The sequence below is a fragment of the Rhineura floridana genome, chromosome 2 (assembly GCF_030035675.1).
Source record: "Rhineura floridana isolate rRhiFlo1 chromosome 2, rRhiFlo1.hap2, whole genome shotgun sequence".
Taxonomy (NCBI): domain Eukaryota; kingdom Metazoa; phylum Chordata; class Lepidosauria; order Squamata; family Rhineuridae; genus Rhineura; species Rhineura floridana.
In genome coordinates, this window is record NC_084481.1 from 226,891,195 (window position 1) to 226,906,978 (window position 15,784).

The 15,784-nt window shown below is 43.7% G+C and overlaps 1 protein-coding gene and 1 pseudogene across 6 annotated transcripts in view; both read right to left on the reverse strand.

Moving 5' to 3' along the window:
* Nucleotides 1-15,784, reverse strand: part of MNAT1 (MNAT1 component of CDK activating kinase) — a 207,814-nt gene that overhangs the window by 39,404 nt on the left and 152,626 nt on the right. The window lies entirely within an intron of this gene.
* Nucleotides 4,611-4,729, reverse strand: LOC133378530 (5S ribosomal RNA; annotated as a pseudogene).

The window sequence follows — 15,784 nt, forward strand, 5'->3', positions numbered from 1 at the left end:
AGCCCCCAATGGAGGGGATTGAACCTGGGACCTTTTGCACGCAGAGGATGTGCTCTTTCCCTGACCTATGGTCATTGCATTACGGTCCCTCTCGCTAGAACTGAAATCATCCTATCCCCCCCAAACACACTATGATGTCACACACATCTGTCTGACAGTGCCAGTGATATCGCAGTGGAGAGCAAAGTGGGCATCTTCACTCACCCGCCCTGTAGAAAACACAGTTCCACACTCTGTCCCCAAACTATTACATGGAGAAAGACAGAACAGGAACTCTCTCCCATACATGCATGTAGAGCCATCCAACAAAACAGAGAGTAGCTCAGAGAGATTTTAGAAAAAGGGGTGGGGAACTTGTGGCCCTCAACGCAGCTCTGCAGCTGGGGGTGTGTGCTGCTCTCCCCCCGGATTTTTTTTTTATTGTCTTTTTAACTGGTGACACGACAGACAGTGACACCCTCCATTTACAGAATGACATCTTATTTTAAGAACAGGAGCAATTTAAGAATAAATGGGGAATGGACTGCCTTCAACTCGATCCCGACTTATGGCGACCCTATGAAGAGGGTTTTCATGGTAAGCAGTATTCAGAGGAGGTTTACCATTGCCTTCCTCTGAGGCTGAGAGACAGTGACTGGCCCAAGGTCACCCAGTGAGCTTCATGGCTGTGTGGGGATTTGAACCCTGGTCTCCCAGGTCGTAGTCCAACACTCTAACCACTACACCACACTGGGACCCTCTGAATAATTCAGTGAGTAAGGCGAGTGCACAACAAAAGCCTCAAGCTGCTCTAGAGTTACACCATGGGAGATACCTGGAGAAAACAGAAGAGTCGTAGCTCAGTGGTAGAGCACCTCCTTTGCAAGCAGAAGGCCCCGGGTTCAAGCCCTGCCATCTCCAGATAGGGCTGGGAGAGACTCCCTGTCTGAAAACCTGGAGAGCTGCTGCCAGTCAGTGTAGACTATACTGAGTGAAGTGGACTAATGGTCTGACTCAGTTTAAGGCAGCTTCCCCTGCTGTGTCACCTAGAACAGGGAAAGTGGTCAGGTCCTTAAGGAACAAGCCCAATCTCAGAACAATATTTTATAGTTTGGTGGACATCAAGTTTTATTTGGCTTAAAAATATTACTTATCCTAAGCCCCTGGGACTGGGTTTAGTATTTTAAAATACTAAAAATTCTAGTAAATTGTTACAATTCTCCATTCCCCCCCTTCTAAATGGGCCAGTGTGGCATAGTGGTTAGAGTGTTGGACTAGGACCTGAGAGACCAGGGTTTGAATCCCCACACAGCCCTGAAGCTCACTGGGTGACCTTGGGCCAGTCACTGCCTCTCAACCCCAGAGGAAGGCAATGGTAAACCCCCTCTGAATACCGCTTACCATGAAAACCCTATTCATAGGGTCGTCCATGTGGGGCTGATTTTGTCTGATCCTACTGTGTTCAACCACTTCTGTCGCTATGATAAGCAAAGCAAATGATACACCAGAACAGGCAGAGAGCCAAGTCCTGAGGAAGAACATTGAACATTTACAGTATAACTACATGTTATAATGCTGATTGCCAAAAAGGAGGGTGATGGTGGTGAGGATATCAACATTTGAGCATCTTGAATAAAACTATTTATGTTTGGTTAACTTGTTTAATCTGTATGCAGAACATATCATACGGAAAGTGGGATTGGACCAAGATGAAGGAGGTGTGAAAATTGGAGGGAGAAACATCAATAATTTAAGATATGCAGACGATACCATACTCTTAGCAGAAACCAGTAATGATTTGAAACGAATGCTGATGAAAGTTAAAGAGGAAAGCACAAAAGCAGGACTACAGCTGAACGTCAAAAAGACTGAAGTAATGACAAGAGAAGATTTATGTAATTTTAAAGTTGACAGTGAGGACATTGAACTTGTCAAGGATTATCAATACCTCGGCACAGTCATTAACCAAAATGGAGACAATAGTCAAGAAATCAGAAGAAGACTAGGACTGGGGAGGGCAGCTATGAAAAGGTCCTCAAATGCAAAGATGTATCTCTGAACACCAAAGTAAGGATCATTCAGGCCATGGTATTCCTAATCTCTATGTATGGATGTGAAAGTTGGACAGTGAAAAAGGCAGATAAGAGAAAAATCAACTCATCTGAAATGTGGTGCTGGAGGAGAGATTTGTGCATACCATGGACTGCGAAAAAGACAAATAATTGGATGTTAGAACAAATTAAACCAGAACTATCACTAGAAGCTAAAATGATGAAACCGAGGTTATCATACTTTGGACACATCATGAGAAGCAGACCTTGGAAAAGTTACTTTTTTGAACTACAACTCCCATCAGCCCAAACCATTGGCCATGCTGGCTGGGACTGATGGGAGTTGTAGTTCAAAAAAGTAACTTTTCCAAGCTCTGATGAGAAGACATGATTCACTAGAAAAGACAATAATACTGGGGAAAACAGAAGGGAGTAGAAAAAGAGGAAGACCAAAACAAGAGATGGACTGATTGCATAAAGGAAGCCACAGACCTGAATTTACAAGATCTGAACAGGGTGGCTCATGACAGATGCTCTTGGAGGTCACTGATTCATAGGGTCGCCATAAGTCGTAATCGACTTGAAGGCACATAACAACAACAACTTGAAACAGATTAAAAAAAAACACCAACCCCCTGGTAATCGGGGGTGAAGAAACAGAGAGAGAGCAAAACAACATGAGAGACTAAGGCGTGATCTTCAAGGACCTAATTTTAATAAGTGCACTTACTGGTGTGGGGAGAGAAAATCTCTTAGAAGTTACCTCATAAAGATGAAAAATAAATTAGTACCGGATGCCCGGAGACGCAGCAATTAATGGCAAAACAAACTGCTTCTGTCATGTTGAAATTCATTTCCATTTTTCACTCTTCAACCCTAACAAGAATCAATATACTTCAAATGGAGGTGGGAGAAGAAGGATTTAATAAAGTTTACAGAAACGGAAAGGAACTCTGTGCCTCTAATATGATTTGGAGCAGAACAGAGGCTTTTAAAGAATGAAAAGATTATTGCAATATGCTAAATTTTCCAAGAAGAAAATCAGCTACTTAGTTATGAAACTGTGGAAAGTGAACCATTTTCATAAGTGTTTATTTTTATTCCAAGGCTAGATTCAGCATTTTTTCCCAGCCACAAAAACACGTAATCATAACACACACACACGCTGGATAAAATGAGGAAGAAGGATCCAAACAGAAAATACAGATGACTAAGGAAAACAAACACAGTTATTGAAAACAAAATGGAGGCCAAAAAGGAGAAGATGGTAAACATTTGGAGAGTTCCCCTTGCAAAAATTAAGAATACCAAGAAGAGATGTTCTTGAAGAGGACGGATGTTCCAGAGGTCACGGTGCTAGCCCTGGATCTGAGCTTTCTCAAAGTTCAGCATAAACCAGCGAACATACATACAACAGCACACTAGTGCTCCAAAGACCACCTTTTCCAGCTCTGAAAGGGGAAGGGCCTTCCCACTGAGGAAGAGCCATAGCTCAGCCACAGAGCACCTGCTTTGTGTACAGAAGGTGCCATGTTCAATCCCCAGCATCACCAGGTAGGGCTGGAAGATACTCCCTGCCTGGAACCCTGGAGAGCCACCCCCAGTCATTGCTGACAATGCTGAGCTAGATGCACTACCGGCCTGGTTCACTATGAGGCAGCTTCCTGTGTTCCACCAAATTCCTCTAGCTGCAGAAAGGAACTGCAAGGCAGTTCAGGCCAAGAAATTAACCCCATGGAACAGAATCTTTCCGATCCTGGGGTCAGGTGATCCCAGCAAGTCAATCCCATGTCACTGCCCATCATACAGTTCCAGAGTCTGCTGCCCTTCCTCAATGTGGGCAACTCGTCACGGAAAGAAGCCACTATGCTGCCGTTCTATACTTTCAGACTGTTTCCCTGGCTGGTTGGCACCTTCTTCATTTGCATCCTGTTCTGCCATGCCCTTGGACCCTTGTAACTGAGGAGGTGGCTTAGTCTCTTTTCTCGGCTAAGAATTCCTGCCTGGCCCATCAATTCTCCTTCCTATTACCTGCAAGCCCAACATTACCAGCATGTAAAACTGGGCATTCAAGACCTGTGCATTTCATTTGTCTAAACAAACTCTACCATTGCCTTCACAAAGGATCATGGGACAGGGAAATCCACATTAGAGTTCAAATTTTCCTTCAATTTCAGACTACATGCTGATCAATCAGTGCTAGGCCCCAATTTTCTGCATTATCTGATATTGTTTGTTTATAACTGATGTTACGTTTTACTGTTTGTTTTAACTGAATGCCGCTCTGATCTCCTAAGGCAGTGTTTCTCAGCCGGTGTGCCTCCAGATGTTATTGCACCACAATTCCCATCTTTCCTGACCATTGGCAATGCTGGCTGAGGCTGATGGGAGTTGTGGTCCAACAACATCTGGAGGCACACCGGTTGAGAAACACTGTCCTAAGGGATGAAGAGTTTGTTGTTGTTGTTATGCCTTCAAGTCAATTACGACTTATGGTGACCCTATGAACCTTTCTGGATATATTCATAGGGTTTTCATGGTAAGAGGTATTCAGAGGTGGTTTACCATTGCCATCCTCTAAGCCTATGGCTCCCAGTATTCCCAGGTGGTGTCCCATCCAAGTACTAACCAGGCCTGACCCTGCTTAGCTTCTGAGATCAGACGAGATTGGGCATGTTCAGGGTAGTATGGCGGTAGGCAGGATGAAGAGCAGGATATCATTTATTTTAAGCAAATAAATAAAAATAAGTATGTGCACCAGTCAAGAGTACTATGCCATTCAGTGACAGGATATACAATGCGGTGACAGCCTTTTTTTAGCCCAGTGCCAGATCTCATCACATTTTATGACTGCTATAATTCAACTCCAGGCTCATTTCCCATCGCTCCACCTAAACAGGGGCTCTGTTCATACCAAATCAATGTGCAACCCTCCTAATTAAAGGCAACAGAGCAGGAAAAGGAAAAACACACACATTACACTTTGGGGTTATAACTAAACAAAAACAAAATCTAATAAGAAGATTTTATTAGAAAGCATTTTTTTAGCACAGAGTGACTTCAGAGCCTAAAGCAACAATGAACACTGCTATGGGCAACTGTCTTGATTGGTATTTCGGAGAGCTTTCTGGTAGGATCTACAAAATGGGGGCAAAAAGGGAGCAGGGGTTAAACACACAAGACAAAGGCTGCTGAGAAAACAGCAAAAAGTGCTTGTTTTGCCTACAGCTAGATATGAATTGAAAATGGAAATGGACTGCCTTCAAGTTGATTCCAACTTATGGCGACCCTATGAAGAGGGCTTTCATGGCAAGTGGTATTCAGAGGTGGTTCACCATTGCCTCCCTCTGATGCTGAGAGGCAGTGACTGGCCCAAGGTCACCCAGGCAGCTTTATGGCTATGTGGGGATTCAAACCCTGGTCTCCCAGGTTGTAGTCTGACACTCTAACCTCTAAGCCACACTGGCTCTCAGATATGAATTACTCCAGATTACCAGAGTGGTAAGCAGCAGTAACGCAGCCAAAGCTCTGCTCACGGCCAGAGTTCAATTCCAACATAAGGAGGAAGCTGAATCTCCGGTAAAAGGGGTTGAGGTCCACTCAGCCTTCCATCTATCCGTGATCGGTAAAATGAGTACCCAGCATATGCTGGGGGGTAAAGAAAGGCCGGGGAAGGAACTGGCAATCCCACCCCATATATACGGTCTGCCTAGTAAACATCGCAAGACGTCACCCGAAGAGTCGGAAATGACTCGCACCAGAAGTGCGGGGACACCTTTACCTTTTTTAACTTCAAAGCTCTATTTTGGTGTGCATGACAACATGTTTATTCAACATGTGGTAAAAGTGGAACTGCAGCTGCTCCGAGGCTTGCCTCAGCGTATCAGACATAGTGTCTAACTGGAGGCTGTGCTTCTAGCATCCGGCATACCTAGGCCCAGCAACATCAGCAAGGATCACAATTTATCAGGCCAAATCCTGTGGGCATAGACAACAGGTACACATTAGCGCAGGGGCAGCCAACACGGTTCTAGTCAGATGTTGTTGGACTACAGTTCATCCCTTGTTCCTTGTTGCCTTTCCTCCCATGGTTCCTGGTTGCTCCTCCACTGTGCCCACAGGCCTGTGTGTGGTGTTATTTAAAGCCAGATTGGTACACAATAAGACCACACTCATCCGTGACTTGATCATGGATGAGAATGCCAATCTGGTGTGTATTACCAAGACCTTGGAGGAGTTGATCTGACTCAGCTTTGTCCATCTGGATACTTGGTGCAACATCAGCACAAACTGCAGGGATGGGGGGGGGAGTTACTGTGGTCCACAGACCTTCCACCTCTGTCAATGGTATCAAAAGCCGCTGAGAGATCAAGTAAGAATAAGAGGATCACATTCCCTCTGTCCTTCTCCCAATAAAGGTCATCCCTCAGGGCAACCAAGGCCGACTCAGTCTCATAACCATGCCTGATGAATGGGTCAAGATAATCTGTTTCATCCAAGAATACTTGCAATTGCTGCACCACAACTCTCTCGATTATCTTCCCTAAAAAGGGGGTATTTGCAACCAGGCAATAGTTGTCACAAACCAATGAGTCCAGGGTGGGCTTTTTCAGGAGTGGTCGGATCACCGTCTCTTTCAGGGAGGCTGGGATCACTCTGTCCCACAAAGATATGTTAAGCACACCTTGGATCCACTTGATCATACCCCCTCAGCAAGCTTTAATAAGCCAAGAAGGGCAAGGGTCGACAGTACACATTGCTGGCTGCATCTTCACAAGCACCTTGTCCATGTCATCAGGCCACATCAACTGAAACTGATCCCCAAAAGTTGCAGCAGACATTGCACTAGACAACTCACTGAGGACCACAGTAGGTGTGGTGGGGCATCAAGATTTCTACGAGCCCAATGCATCTTATTGTTCCACAATGTGACAAGGACTTCAACAGAGTTGCCTGCTATATCAACTGGAAACTCCCACAGGGCATTCAGGAATCCAGTGGATTCCATTAGTCTCCAGGCATGGGCCATCTTAATCTGTTCACCATCCCTGCAAGGGAGGATCGGAGCCATACGTCCAAACTTCACCAGGAAGTGGTTTGACCATGACAGTGGGGTGCCATCCATCCCCTCATCTCCAGACCACCCCTTCCTCTATCTGAAGCAAAAACCAAATTGAGGGTGTGTCCTGCCCTATGTGTCAGACTGGTGAGAACTTGAGACAGCCCCATGATCATCACAGAGGTCATGAGGTCCGAAGCCAGAACACTAGAAGCAGCCTCAGCATAGATCTTAAAATCACACAAGATTATTGTTCTGGGCTCCTTCAACACCACAACCAAGACTGCCTCCACCAGCTCGGTCACAGAAGCTGCCAGGCAGCAGGGTGGACAGTACACGGTGTGTACAGTGGTTCTGATCCTATCTCCAGAAAATAGCATTGGGTGATTGCCTTTTGGTCACCTGGCAGTCCTGCTATAGGGTGCCACAGGGTACCATCTTGTTCCCAATGCTGTTTAACATCTATATGAAGCCCTTGGGAGCAGTCGTCAGGAGATTTTGGGCAAAATGTCAGCAGTACACTGGATGATACCCAGCTCTATTTGTAATATCTGAATCGGGATGACCATGCAAGCCCTGGACCGCTGCCTGGACTCGGTGGTGGGCTGGATGAGGGCTAACAAACTTAGTCTGAATCCGAGCAAAATGGAGGCACTGTGGGTAGGTGGTTCCCGAGTCTAGATAACTGGCCAGTTGCCTGCTTTGGATGGGGTTGTACTCCCTCTGAAAGAGCAGGTCCATAGTCTGGGGGTGCTCCTGGATCCATCTTTGTTGCTAGAGGCCCAGGTGATCTCAGTGGCTAGGCGTGCCTTTTACCAGCTTCAGCTGGTAAGACAGCTGCTGCCGTTTCTGGACTGGGACAGCCTCACCACTGTTGTCTATGCACTGGTAACCTCCAAGATGGATTACTGTAATGCACTGTATGTAGGGCTGCCCTTGAGGTTGGTCTAGAAGCTGCAGCTGGTGCAAAATGCAGTGGTGCAACTGCTCACTAGGATAGGATACCACTAACATGTTACCCCACTGCTGAAAGAATTGTGCTAGGTGCCCATTAGCTTCCAGTTCTGGCTTTGTTGCACAAAGCCCTATACATCTTGGGACCAAAATAACTGAAACCCTTATATACCCAGTTGATCACTGCACTCTGCAGGTGAGGGCCTCCTGCAGATACCATCTTATCAGGAGGTTTGTTCCGGACAACATAGGAAGTCGACCTTTAGTGTTGTGGCGCCTACCTTTTCGAATTCCTTCCCGTTAAATATTAGACATATACAGCTGGTATAGCACAGTGGGGAGGAGAGCCTGGCTGGGAGTCCAGAGTCTGTGAGTTCAAATCCCCGCTCGTGTCTCCTGGGTGTAAAGGGCCAGCTAAAGATCACCCCCACAGTGAGTGGCTCAGAGGTTACGTGTCCTGCCACCTGTGCAGCTGTGGGCAAGTTGCATAGTCCCAAGGAGCCCAGTTGCCCCCGGCTGGCAGTTGTGGACAAGGAAGGGGCTGGCTTGTGCAGCTGTGGCAAGCTGAGCAGGCCCTAGCCAGCTGGGGAGGACTAGCCTCAGAGGGAGGCAATGGTAAACCCCCTCTGAATACCGCTTACCATGAAAACCCTATTTGTAGGGTAGCCATAAGTCGAGATCAACTTGAAGGCAGTCCGTTCATTTCCAAATATTAGACAGGTGCCATCTCTGTTATTTTTTTGGCACCTTCCTCTTTCAACAAGCCTTTTAACTAGAGACCTTATTCCAGTTTGCATCTGTTTTTAGAATTGCTTTTTAAGATGTTTTTAAAGATGTTTTATTTTTAAAATGTCTTTAAGATGTTTTGTTTTTGATACATTTTAAGATATTTTTAGTGTTTTGTTTTTTGTTTGCCACCCTAGGCTCCTTCTGGGAGGAAGGGCCGGATAGAAGTTAAATTAATAAATGTGTTGTTGTTATGTGCCTTCAAGTTGAATACGACTTATGGTGACCCTATGAATCAACGACCTCCAACAGCATCTGTTATAAACCACCCTGCAGATATTGTAAGTTCAAGTCTGTGGCTTCCTTCATGGAATCAATCCATCTCTTGTTTGGCTTTTCTCTTTTTCAACAAACAAAATAACCCTCTGGCCCTTTGCCATACTGGCTGGGACTATTGGAAACTGTAGTCCGGCAACATATGGAGGGCATTCCATTAGCTACCCCTGCATTAGCAGAATACATGTAGGAAAGCCCTGGGCCCTGGGAGAGAAGGATAAGCAGTGAAGAGTCCATGGCAGGGGTGGGCATCAAGTGTTACAAAACTGGAGGGCCTCTGCTTTGCAGAAGACCTCAATGATCAACCACCACCCTCAAAGGGTTCAAGAGCACTATAGGACAAATGTCTATCAACTTCACCAAGTACATTTAATCAGGGTCAAGTCTTCACTCTAGGATACAACCTGAGAACGAGGCCAGATCACACAAATTTGGGGGTTACCCTATTAGCTTACAAAGCTCATCCTTGGAAGTGCAGCTCCACCTCCTGCTCACCATCTGTTCACCCATACAAGCCTGCCTGAGTTTTGAGATCTTCCTGAGCCTCTTCTCTCAGTCCTGCCAATATCTGAGACACAGCTGGTCAGGGAAGAAGAGAAGGCCTTCTTGGTGGCTGAGCTCAAGCTTTGGAACCCACTCTCTCCTTAGAGAGGCCTGCCTAGCCATATCACCGATACACTTCCTGCAGTAGTGCAGTGGCAAATTCAGATGTGCAGGGTCCCTTCATGACAGGCACACAACAACCCCTTCTAATATCATACAACTTTCTAAGATTATACAATAAAATGAGCTTTCACGTCTCTTGTTTTGTTTAGAGATTTGTAGAGCAATTAATGCAGGATAAGGGTATGTCTTTTTGAGGTTCACCAAGGAGAGGACAACAGTATCTTCCAGAAGACTCTTCTCAGTAGTGAACACTCTCCTCTTTCGTGCCGATTGGCTAGTAAGATGCTGGAGACACAGGGATCCTGCTGGGACCTGGCTCCCCAAAAAAGGAAGGAGGTCTATGACCCCCAGCGACCCCGGACAACTACACCCTTGCCCTTCCACCATCATGCAAAGTCTTTAGATTTACTGTTGAGATAACTGGGGTTTTTTAATGTTGTTTAATTTTAATTTATTGTATTTTGGGTTTTATACTGTATTTTATTCTGGCAATGTACGTCGCCTAGAGTGGCTGTTCAGTCGGCCAGATAGGCGACTCACAAATAAAATTTTATTATTATTATTATTATTATTATTATTATTATTATTATATTCCCAGGTTGGTTGCTCTGTTGTTTCCATCTGCTTCTTTGTTTGTTGTTTTCTATTGTTTTTATCTGCTCTTTCTTAATCTTACTGTTACCGATGGATTTTCAGGGGAGATTTCTCTAATTCAGTTTTTAACATCACTATTGCTAGTCGCCTCGGATGCTACATGCAGAAAAGTGGGAATATAAACTGACACAGAAAATCTACCCGAGGCAAACACCGCACATGCCTCTATCTTGGCCCTACAAGTTTTACCACCATCTCTGTGACTTTAAACAAAATTGGCCCTACAGCTACGTGGGGGGAGGAAGCTATACTCAAGAGAGAAGAAGTTTGCCTGGCTTCTTTGAAGATGGAAAGGAAAGGAAGAGAGCTGAGCAACCAGCTTGCTAAATTTAAAGTGTCAGGAATTTAAATAGATTTAAAGAGTATGTGTGCTCCACACAGCCTTGCCTGCATTTATAGTTCTTGCCTTTTGATGCTGTCCTTTGCTTTCTTAAGAAAGCTGGCAGCCGAGATACTGTTCTGAAACAGGTCACAAAACATTTCTGACAAGTCTCAGCCAAAATGGTGCGTGGCAAGAGTCTGCTGTTTCAGCTGCTGGAGCCCTCTGAAATATGGCAAAGATGTGCTCAATGCAATCAGAAAAATAAATAAATAAAAGGCAAAAGCAGACAATTCTGACTTCACAGCCAACTGCTGCCCACCAGTATCATCAGAAATACAAGACAACACTTCAGTAGCCCTGCTGTGCTGATGACGTGGGGGTAGCGATGAAAGAAATAATTAAATACCAAACAGAGAACCAAAATCACTCTGTGGCACTGTAGGGGGGCAGACATTAAAGGAAAAGCCAGTTATTACTTTAAAGCCACACATATACTAAACCATTCAAACCAAACCAAATATTGGATTCAATCAATGGTTCAAATTCATACTCTGATGTGACCCGGGCAGAAACAAAAATATTTTTTCCTTTCCTTGCCTCTTCCAGCCCCCTCCTCACAACCTTTTTTGGTTTAACAGCAACTCAGCAACTAAACCTGAGTACAGACGCAGACATGCTGTCAAACCGGCTAGCAAGTTGTGCATAAGGACAAGAGATCTTACAATAGCTTGTGATGATTTTGCAACTCTGCTGTCTCATTATGAAATACAGGCCCAGTGATGAGGAGAAGACAGGCTGTGGGTAGTGATCTGCCAGTCCCAGACCTGGAGCATTATGTGTTCTCCTACCCAGGACTCCCAAGTTCAGTCGCTGGAGCTAGACTCAAGGCCTTGAACTGGAGCCAGGGCCTAAAGTGCAATCATGACTGCTTGTTGCTAACCAGAAGCTAAATGGCAGGTTCCTGTTATTTATAAGTAGGCCTAGCCAATGCAGAATGCCAACTGATTGTATCTGATCAGTGTAACTAATAACAAGGTTGATGCCCTATCGTCTTCTATGCCTGAAAGAAGGTTTTAAGCCCAAAGCACACACAATCCCAGGTAGCTCACCAGGTCAAGCCTAGTTCAAGCCCTGGAGTCCCCAACAGATAGTCTAGGAAGGAGGCCAGAACAAGAGGGGGTAGGGTTGCCATATTCCAGTTCCACAAATCCGGGCAGGTTAATTTGCATATTATGCAAAGTATTTGCATATTATTTGCATATTATACAAATATTTATTATGCACATCTTTGCATATTATGCAAATATTTGCATATTAATACTTGGATTGTCCAGTTGTTTTGTTTTTGTGCCTAGGAATTACCACCAAAAACTGGGGAAAGATGTGAGAAATCTTTTTTTTAAAAGCAACATTAAATGCCTAGACTCTAGTTTCCAACACTATGGAGTATTTATTGATTGATTAAGAGAATTTATATCTTGCCCTTTTGCTGTTAAAAACAGAGCTCAGCACAGCTTACACATATAATAAAAACAATAAAAATATACAATCAATATAAAAACATAATAAAAACACAAAATAGCAACAAACATAAAGTAAGTCAGGGCAACAGTACGGTTAACCATATACGATATATTTCAAAGATGTGGTGGGCGGAGAAAAACAAGAAGCCAAAATGTTAGGAAAAGGAGTCTTTCACACCACATGCTCAGTTGTAAATACTGTTGCAGCAAGCTTTACAAGTTCCTCCAGTATTCCACTGGTGCAGGCACTCAGACATTCAAAGTATCTGTATGTTTCTTAGGTTTTATAAAAGCAGAGCTTTGCTTAACTCAAAATTTCTTCTCCCTTTGAGCAACCACATCTACACAGGTTCCACCTCCATACTCAAAATGAAACTGGGCCTGGAAGTGTGCAACAACCCCACACATACCTTGCTAATTAGATTACCAATGCCAGGATGTCTGTTTTATGGACTACTCTCCTGCTCCCCCCCCCCGGGCATCATGAAAGACCCAGTCCTGGGCTCAGAAAGAAAATAAATATCTGGTCCTCTTCAAAGTATTGATAAGCCTCTTGTTTTAATTGAAATAATAATTATAAATTCTTGTTCTTATCACTAATGGGAGTTAATTATCTTGCATATGCTGCTGTTGCTTCTATGGCTGTAACGGAGTGAGGTTAAAGATAAGTGAAATGCAAATAGGAAAACAACAACACAAAAGGCAGTAACACTTTCCTAAGTGTAATACCATACCAACCACAACAAGATTCCTATGAGTAAGGCAGAAAACTAAGCATCTCACAACCAAAAATATGATAAATGAAGAAATATTTATATAAAAGCATGACTATCAAATATATTTATTATTTACACAAACTGTAAAGATATTTATAGTGCAATCCTAGGTTTATTTATTCAGAAGCAAGTCCCAGCGTATTCAGTGGGGCTTACTCAAACAGGGACAGAAATGCAACTTCAAGTGATAAGCAACTTCATTCACACAACCCAAAATTCCAAATCATGCCACTTTACGCTGTTTTGCAACTGTTTATACTTCTTTTTATGGTTACTGGATTTTAAATGGCTTTATTTCTTGTTGTGAGCTGCCTTGGTTTCCAACCCTACCTCACAGGGGTGTCGGAAAGATTCCATACACGCACACGCACACGCAGACACTGCAGATGTACAAATACATACAGCCCATATAATAGTTTATTGTCAAACCAGTTGGTCATTGCAGAAAAATCAGTATTAGTTTTTAAAAAACCAGTATTACTTTCCTACAGAATAAAAACTGTAATACCTAAGTAAGCCCTGCCTACTTGCTTTAAAATAGGACTGGAGGGCACAATCACAATTCTTTTTTACATTCACTCCAAAGTCCCATTGATTTTCAGCACATTCATAACCATGTCTACTCAAAAGTAAGTCCTATTGAATTCAATGGGATTTACTCTGGGCATATGGGATTAGCATTGCTTTTACAAAAAGCAAGCATTGGGAAAGTTTTTAAAACACTGCCCAAGATCTGACTCCTGCACACAAGAGGAAAAAAAACTGAAATGTATATACTTACCCAATTTATGAGATTTTCAGATAAACAGGGGGTGAAACCACCATTTTGTTTTCTAGACACTGCCTCAGATCAATGAAACTGAAACACAATCCCTGATTGGCTGCAATCCTGAACGGGCGGGGTTAAAGCTACGAAGTGCTATACAGTACTGTTTAAAGAAAGATTTAACAGTCGGGGGCGGCTGACGTTTTTATGTATATCTCGAGAACCGGACCACCTAGAAACTTAATTTTTTTTAAAAATTAAAGCTGAGAATCCGTGCCACCTAAAGGGCTAGCCGGGCGCCGGGTGGCATGCATAGAATCCGGGTAAAACCCGGCTAACCGGGCAATATGGCAACCCTAAGAGGGGGGGATTGTGTGGTGGGGTCATTTCCTCCCCTACCTCCACCACTTTAAACCAAGGTTAAATCATTGGTTTCTATTTGCCCTCAGAGACATAATCAAACACTTAGCTACGTAGAACCATGATGTTTTTGCATTCACTATGTGATCCCTGATTGGCTTGGATCACTCAGGAAGTGCTGGAGCTGCAGCTGAAAGGGGGAAGGAATAGCCATGAATAACTATGGTTATAAGAACATAAGAACGTAAGAAGAGCCTGCTGGATCAGGCCAGTGGCCCATCTAGTCCAGCATCCTGTTCTCACAGTGGCCAACCAGGTGCCTGGGGGAAGCCTGCAAGCAGGACCCGAGTGCAAGAACACTCTCACCTCCTGAGGCTTCCGGCAACTGGTTTTCAGAAGCATGCTGCCTCTGACTAGGGTGGCAGAGCACAGCCATCATGGCTAGTAGCCATTGATAGCCCTGTCCTCCATGAATTGGTCTAATCTTCTTTTCAAGCCATCTAAGCTGGTGGCCATTACTGCATCTTGTGGGAGCTAATTCCATAGTTTAACTATGCGCTGAGTAAAAAAGTACTTCCTTTTATCTGTCCTGAATCTTCCAACATTCAGCTTCTTTGAATGTCCACGAGTTCTAGTATTATGAGAGAGGGAGAAGAACTTTTCTCTATCCACTTTCTCAATGCCATGCATAATTTTATACACTTCTATCATGTCTCCTCTGACCCGCCTTTTCTCTAAACTAAAAAGCCCCAAATGCTGCAACCTTTCCTTGTAAGGGAGTCGCTCTATCCCCTTGATCATTCTGGTTGCCCTCTTCTGAACCTTTTCCAACTCTATAATATCCTTTTTGAGATGAGGCGACCAGAACTGTACACAGTATTCCAAATGCGGCCGCACCATAGATTTATACAACGGCATTATGATATCGGCTGTTTTATTTTCAATACCTTTCCTAATTATCGCATAATAACTATAGAACTATTGCCTTTTAAATAAATTTAAGTCAATTAATTGAATGTGTTTTATTGAATCAGTTACATTTGCATAATGTACATTTGTTTTTAGATCATGTGTGTGTGTGTCTCATTGAAAGCATAATCATGGAAGAGACATTTCCGTCTGTTTGAGAAAGAAGGAGGAAGGTGTTTTCTCATGTGGTGCCACCTGCAATTGCTGTTAAGTATACTTAATAGTTTTCTCTAACCTGTTGCCTGGTTAATTGAGGGATACTGTTTTAGTCAATCAAAAGGTTTTTAAATCAATGAATCAAACTGATTAATTATTAAAAGTTACAGCCTAGTTACGTGTCCCTCAAAAACCTTCCTTTAGACTTTCTTCGCAAGTACAAAAATTCACTGTGACTCTACTGGGCCAAATCACTATTCCCAGTCTGGCCTATAGAGTCAATCAAGTTCTACTGAACTTTTAAGAGGAAGGAAATGGAGTGAAATGAAATGTGAATTACCGGCATCATTACAGCAAACGATAAAATTCTCTGCTAACTTCACTGTAGAGAAGATTTTGGCAAAAAGTCTTCCTTCAGAAAATGGAAGTCTTGTCCGAATGAAGAAAATAAAGAAGAACACAAACTCTGGCAAAAGAAATGCAAGAA